This window comes from Physella acuta, unplaced genomic scaffold (assembly GCF_028476545.2).
Source record: "Physella acuta isolate Inbredline_101_S28 unplaced genomic scaffold, ASM2847654v3 ptg002339l, whole genome shotgun sequence".
Taxonomy (NCBI): domain Eukaryota; kingdom Metazoa; phylum Mollusca; class Gastropoda; family Physidae; genus Physella; species Physella acuta.
In genome coordinates, this window is record NW_026733833.1 from 58,576 (window position 1) to 66,615 (window position 8,040).

Below are 8,040 nucleotides of genomic sequence, written 5' to 3' on the forward strand. Positions count from 1 at the left end.
GCATATATAATGTATAAACCTTGTTTACATGCAATAAAACCCCTACGTGGTTCTTAAAAAATGTTTCACTACATTAAGCATAAAAAAACTCAAATATCAAAACATTAAGTTTTAAGATGCTATACTTCATTAAGGATGGGCTACTTATCCTTTGATGAATTTTTACATATTTTGTGCAAGCTATGAATCTAATATACTTGTGGTTTTTTTTTTAAAGTGTAATGATGCAGGTAGTGGATATATTTAAAATAGAAATTCTTAAAATTCCTGGCCATAACAGGGGAGGTAATCAGGGCAATGGGAGGGGTTAGATACATGTATGTGTGCATCAACCTAAGGCAAAACTGTTGATTTTAGTTTCTGTATAAGGTCTGGGATATCAAGTTTATAGACATTAGTTTATCTATTTCTGATACCTGTATTGCTAGATTGAAAAGGAGCATTCACCTTTTGGCTTTTAAGCTCTTAAGTAATTATAGAATCACCTGAAAAGCTTGGGACTTTCTGAATTTGGTGAGATGATTAAAGATAGTGTTACACAGACAAACATAAATATGTAATAAATCAGTATGTTACACATTTACTACATAAAGAATAGTTTGTAACACAGACTTTGTTATGTAGCAAAATGGTATGTTACACACATAAATTATTAACAAAATAGTATATTACACAAACATAACTGTGACTAAAAAAAAAGGGTTACACAAACATAAACATAAACAGGTAACAAAATAGTTACACGGCAAAACACAAATGCGCAGCAAACAGTATTTTACACAAACATAAAGCTAGAAAGATATCAGTCAGTGAAATAAATCAATACACCAGCGGAGGGTATTGTCCATCTCAGGTAAATACTGTGAATGATTAATGACGACCACTAGTAAAGTGATCCTGTTTTCGTTTCATTTAGCTTTGTTGTAAAGACGAATGGAATTTTTTTTTATGCTTGCTTCAATAGATGCGGACAATAATGCTGTTTTCATTTCGTTAAGCTTTATTGTAAAGGTGGATGGAATTGTGTGTGTGTTAATGTCAATAAATGTTAACAGTTTTCAATTCATTTAGCATTCTATCAACAAGCCAGTGCTAAATGCAGTAGTTATTAAAGTATAATTGACACACCACTACTCATTTCATTGCTGTAAAATAATTTATTTTTTAACTATTACTTGAGGGATCCAAATTGTTTTAGCCTAAATATCAAATACTAATAGTAATGTGGCTTCCATCTTTTTTTTTTAAGTACTGTTGTTGTAAATATTGACCAATCAGAACATTTGTTTCTTTTTTTTTTTTTTTAGATTTATTCTTTCCTGTAACTGGCATATGTCTTACATTGTGCTCTGTACTCTTTCTCTTTTTGAGTATAAAATAAAAAGTATCTGTAAAGGCAGAAAAAAATGAAATGTATCTTTATAGGCAGAAAAAAATCAAACATATCTGTAACGGCGGAAAAATCATATGTATCTGTAAACAGAGAAAAATTCAAACGTAAAGGCAGAAAAATTCAAATGTATCTGTAAAGGCAGAAAAAATCAAATGTATCTGTAAAGGCAGAAAAAAAAATCAAACATATCTGTAAAGGCAGAAAAAAAATCAAACATATCTGTAAAGGCAGGAAAGGGAATTAATCTCCATGCTGGCAAATGACATGGAGAGTGGAATTCAGATTTTCTGCTATTGATCTCCCCTTGCTACAGTCCTTGTCTCATTAACACTCATTTAGCACTGTAAAAAAAAAAATTTCAAACCTTCCTCTAATAGCTACACATTTTTTATTGTAGACAAAATGATGCTTAATCAAGTGATTATGTTTTTTTTTTAAAAAGCGTGTAGTATTAAGCAGCTTTTTAATAAGCAAAAATATAATAGTAGATGTTGATGTTTCTCTATATGTTTTCTTCCTAGACTTAAAGAATGCTTACGGATTTATATTTATGTTCTAGTAATGACTAGGATTTCTGAAAGACGTTTTTTTTTCTCTGTCAAGAAAACTATATCAATTGGTAGTTGATAGTTTGATTATCATTTTAATAGCTAAACATTTTTATTAAAGATAAAATGATATTGATTTAATTAAGTAATTAGGCTGCAGTAAATGTTTGTATGTATTAAGAAGAGGTCTTTCTCCTGATAAGCAGAATATATTAAGTAGCTACTAGTAGTTGATAGCACACCTTTTCTGGTCTCATCTTAAAGGTTACATTTCATTTTTTATCTGTATTTTCTTTTAATTTGCCTTAGGACTTCTAGTTTAATAAATCATAAAAAAAATTTCATCTCTGTTAAGGCTTGTTTTCATTAAGTGATTGCAAAAATTGCTGATTAAAATAAGACGATGTTTACAGTAAAGTGTTTATTATAGTCAATTAACTTTTATGACGGTTGTAAAATTAGCAGTGTATTTCCAGTAATGTAGCATGTGTTGCTGGCAGTTAGTTGAAGAAAACAAACCTGGTGTTGGGGTATTGTCTTGCTTTAACTCTCTGCCCAGAGGGTGTTAGCATTGATTGGTAATTAAACTAATTACATTGTTATTTTTTTTCTTTCATTGCAGAGACGGATCTGAAGGGATGTTCACTGATGATGAAGTGAGGAGGACATGTGCTTTTGTGTGTTTACAAAAAAAAATAATGAGCTGCGGTTGAGTATTGCATTACAATTTAATTTTTATTCCTTTAACTCTATGTTTGGTATTAAATCATTAAGAAAGATAACTCTTGTTGATGGAGTTACCTGTCTTGAGAACATTTTTATCTATCTTGTACACCTCTAGCAATATTGACAAAAAGGACTTTAATTTTTCCAATATCAATTTCCCCCTCCCTCCTTCCCCACCTACATGAAGATCAATTATCATCCAACTCAAAAGTTACTGTGGTGAAATAATTGAATATTATAATTTGTGGAAATAAAACTAATCATCACTATTACACATATGCATGCAGATGTGATATTTACATATATATATTTTTATGTATGCACACACATGTGTGTATCTATGCATATGTATGCATATATGTGTACATATTTGTATATAAATATATACATATATATGTATGTAGGAATATATATATATATATATATATATATATATATATATATATATATATATATGTATGTATATATGTATATGTATATAAGTATATATATGCATGATAACTTATTTTTTGCCTTTATCAGTTCTTCGTCCATTACATTATGGTTGCTGGAAAAATGACAAAGATGAATGTATGATTGGGAAGTGTATGTTGCTGTATAACAGTCGTATGTTGCTGTGCTATAACAGTGCTTAGGTTGTGGTGACGCATGTGGGAATGCACATATACGCTAGCTGTACCTACTCTTAGCACTATAGATAAGTCATGTGACTATAGCAGGTGGTTGCTGTGAGATGTGTTTGCACTAGGGTCAAAGGTTACATACATAATATACTAGAGAATACCACTGAGATTTTATTGTGAATTTACTATTCCAGTAATTCTGAGTAATGTTTATGGTGTCTTTTTTGAGAGTGGAGTGGTGAAGTGGTAGAGCATATAGGTACATGCATCTTGTGTTTTGATCTCTTTTCGCCTTGCCTCCATTGAAAATGTTCTACTAATTTCTAGATTTCTTGTTAAAAACAATTTTAAGCAAAATATAAGATAGGCTACCTCTAAATTTGTTCAGCTGTGGTTTGTACCTGACATTTAGAGTGAAAGTGTCGAGTTGAGGCATTGTTGAATTCAGTTAGTTTTTATAGCCCTTATTACGTCTAATTTGACGGCATATACTTGTTGGACTAAAATGCAGTTTAATTTGTTTACAAAATCAGTAATTTTACATTGATAGAAAATATATATTTTTAAATTTCTAAATTCTCAGTAATTTCAAATTTTAAATTTAAAAACTAATTAGTGTTCATTTAAAAAAAAAAATCAATTTTATTTTTTAAATACATTTTAAAAAGTAGGAAATCTTTTAGGATGCACTTGAATAATTCTTGAATGGCTAATGAGGGTTGGCTGTTGTATGCCTAATGCAAGAAATGTATGTGTTTGAAAGATGGCAGCCTTATAGGTATAATTAAGTTTACAAGGTAATCAATTACTTATGTTTTTGTTCTCTTACAGGGAGATAAGTATAACACAGATGACAAGAATGTAGTATCAGTTTAATATCTTCACGGTTTTTTTTATTCACAGTATTGTTTTCTTACATTTTCACATATCTAATATAATACTAACAATGAAGGACAAGAATGTAGTATCTGTTTAATACCATCACTTTTTTTTAACTCACAGTATTGTTTTCTTAAACTTAAACTTTCACACAACTTATATAATACTAGTATAATTTCTACAATTTCACATTGTTTTTGATTTATTTCCAGTATTTTTACTTTCTCGTATATACGTAGTATAGAGAAAGTATTGTAATCGTGCAAAATAAACCGGGAGTGATCTCCCCTAAACTTTCTCGAATATTCTTATATAAAATAACAGGGGATGGTAACTCGGGCTATAGACATGATTTTTAATCCATTTTAAATACTTAAAGTTTTAAAAATAGAATAAAATCTCGTAGACAAATTAATTGCACACCAAGTGAACGCCAAATAAAAAAGCGCAAAATGGTGCGCAATATTATTAGTACTTTTAAAATTTACATTAGTTTTTTGAGAAATCGGAAGTAGCGTAAAGTACTACTTCCAGTCAACGGAAATGACTCAAAATTTAATAGAAGGTGGAAAATTAGATCTTTTACTTACATATGAAATTTCATTTATCTATCTGAAATAGTACTCAAGTTATAGGCTTTTGAAAAATTCAAAGTAGGAAAAGTACCACTTCCGGTTATCGGAAATCGCTCAAAAGTTGATACGGATCTACGATTTTAATTAAATACTTATATATGAAATTTCATCAACCTAGCTGTAACGGTACTCAAGTTATCGTGTTTACACACGGACAGACAGACACACAGACAGACACACAGACATACGGACAAGATTGCAAAATTATGTTTTTCCGTATCAGTGAGGTGTGAAACGTCAAGATTTGTAAAAATCTCGATTTTTTTTTTTTGCACGATTACAAGACTTTCTCTATACTTCGTATATACGAGAAAGTAAAAAAAAATCGAGAAATCGAGATTTTTACAAATCTCGACGTTTTACACCTCACTGATACGGAAAAACATAATTTTGCAATCTTGTCCGTATGTCTGTCTGTGTGTCTGTGTGTCCGTGTGTAAACACGATAACTTGAGTACCGTTACAGCTAGGTTGATGAAATTTCATATGTAAGTATTATATCAAAATCGTAGATCCGTATCAACTTTTGAGCGATTTCCGATAACCGGAAGTGGTACTTTTCCTACTTTGAATTTTTCAAAAGCCTATAACTTGAGTACTATTTCAGATAGATAAATGAAATTTCACATGTAAGTAAAAGATCTAATTCTCTACCTTCTGTTAAATTTTGAGTAATTTCCGTTGACTGGAAGTAGTAATTTATGCTACTTCCGATTTCTCAAAAAACTAATGTAAATTTTTAAAGTACTAATAATATTGCGCACTATTATACGCGTTTTTATTCGGCGTTTGCTTGGTGCGCAATGTTTTTTTATGAGATTCTATTCTATTTTTAAAAGTTTAAGTATTTAAAATGGATTAAAAATCATAACTATATCCCCAGTTACCATCCCCTGTTGTTTTATATAAGAATATTCGAGAAAGTTTAGGGGAGATCACTACCGGTTTATTGTTTGCAAATACTGTGGTGCTAGCAATAAATGACAAGAATGTAGTATGTCTAACATCTTCACATTCTTTTTTATTTGCAAAATTTTTGTTTAATACTCAACTCATATAATACTAATAGTGAATTAGAAGAGTGGAGTTTCTTAACATTTTTGTTTCTTTTTTACAGTAGTTTTCTTAAGCATAAGAATATAGTTTGTTTAATATCTACATATTTTTTTAAAATTTAAATTATTGTTTTTGTGCACACAACTAATGATATGCTAATGATAAATGTCAGAAATGTTGTTTCAGTTCAATATCATATTTTTTCTTATTTGCAGCAGTAGTTTTTTTCAAACACACAGCTTAAACTGATGCCATCTATAAGTGCATGATGTGAAAAATGCAGTGCATTTGTAGGGAGAATCCAAACATTGCTCTTGTTTCACAGCCTTGTGCTAAAACATGCTTTAGAGATTTTTTTTAGAATCCCTTTTTCTGTCTCCTCAGTAACTTTATTCTTTTTTTTAGTTTGCTTTGTTTGTAAGAATCACTGTTAATTGCTGTTTCAAAAATTAGTCTGAGGGTTTAATTCCTGATTGGTTTTAAATTGGCACCCCATTTTTCTGTGAAATGAATTGTGTGTAATGTCTAGCGCTGAATGCATTTGTTTCTATATTTTAAAATTCTACATTTTAAATTACTTTATTTGGTTTTTGCATCACCCAGTTGTACTAAAAAAAAATTCTTACTAAGCTGCCTAGCAACCAGCACAAACCTTAAATAAACGGAATGTAGATCTACAGCTTTTAATATCCATCAGTATCAGTGATACATAATATTTATTTCATACATGTTACACAATATCTAACCAAGCCAGCAGAATGTTAACACCAAAACTAGCAGAAAGTTTACGCCCACGCCAACAGAACGTTAACACCTTCACTCAAACCAGCACAATGTTAACCATACCAACATGAAAACAAACAGGAAGTTGTCAATAAACGCTCTTTTCAGCAAAATAGTCATATTATTTCTTTCTCATGGTTTTGTTTTTTAAATTTTACATTTTCCCCCTTTTAAAATATCATATCACTGCCAAAGATTTTTTTCTCTATTCTCAACAACTTCATGTTTTACTATGCCCTCTCCACTGAACACATTTCACTAGCTGAAATAACTCAGTAGCTAACACACACAAAAAAAAGTCTGATTTTAAAATAGTTTTGACAAGAATTTTTTTCAATCAAAAAATAATGAATGAGCTGTGCCTTTTATAGCTTTGAAAAGGAAACACAAGTTTTGCAGAATGGAGATGTAACAGGAATAAAACACATTAAACATGAAACACCATCAAGTAAATTCAATTCCTACACAAGGGGAGGGAATATTGCCGGTGTGGCACAAAAATCAATAGTTCTCTAATCTATTTAGCCAGCTTCAGAATTTTTTTTGTCTGTCTTGTAGAGGGGAGGGGGGAGTTCTAGAAGATGGTGAGTATAAATATTTTGTCACGGAAAAATGGTGTCTGTTCTGTGCTTGTGTTTTTATATTTGGGTCAAGAGATTGTTTGGAGGTATTTACTTTGATGTTTTGCTTTGGAGTGACTTCCCTTTATAATAAAAAACAAACAGTTGTGCTTGCACTGTTTGTTATATTGTTAAATTATGACTTGTATTGTGTTCATTTTAAAATTTAAATATGGCTGTAAGGTTTTATTTCTGTTTATTAATTTCGTATTAAATCATTTTTTTTAGCTTGCACAAGGTGTATTAAGAAGTATTGTTTTAGGCATGAAAGAGAACATTAAAATATTAAGCATGGCTTAAAATCTGATATTTCATTAAACAAACTAATAATATGCAGCAAGTATGTATGTATGTATGTGTATATATATATATATAATCTTTTAAAGCGATTTTGTTTTATTCATAAGATATTTTTCTTTTATTTATTTGCTTTCAAAAAAGTATACAATTTTTTAAAATTTCTAATAACAGATTTAACAATCTTTAAATATTTTGTTTATCTTGTTGTGAAGTTCTATACTGCATTTCACTTGTAACATGAAACTGTCTTTTTAACTGCATGTTTCATAGACTTAATAGAAATTCAGTAACTCAACAGTTATATTGCTAGATATTTCTGTTGTTTTTTTTTAAAGACAACAGCTGTAAGATAATGTGCGAGAACTAGTAGGAATAATTTCTGTTTTTGGTATTATTTCTTCATAGCTTATGTGTTTATTTTCTTATTGATTGACTATATGGATTTTGTGTGTATATATATATATATATATATATATA

At 29.8% G+C, this 8,040-nt stretch overlaps 1 long non-coding RNA gene across 1 annotated transcript in view; it reads left to right on the forward strand.

Moving 5' to 3' along the window:
- The window catches only part of LOC131932990 (uncharacterized), a 53,646-nt gene extending 50,715 nt beyond the window's left edge, over positions 1-2,931 (forward strand). The window contains exon 5 of the long non-coding RNA XR_009384786.1: positions 2,564-2,931. This is a non-coding gene — a long non-coding RNA (uncharacterized LOC131932990). The remainder of the gene's footprint in view (positions 1-2,563) is intronic.
- Positions 2,932-8,040: the final 5,109 nt, after the last annotated feature.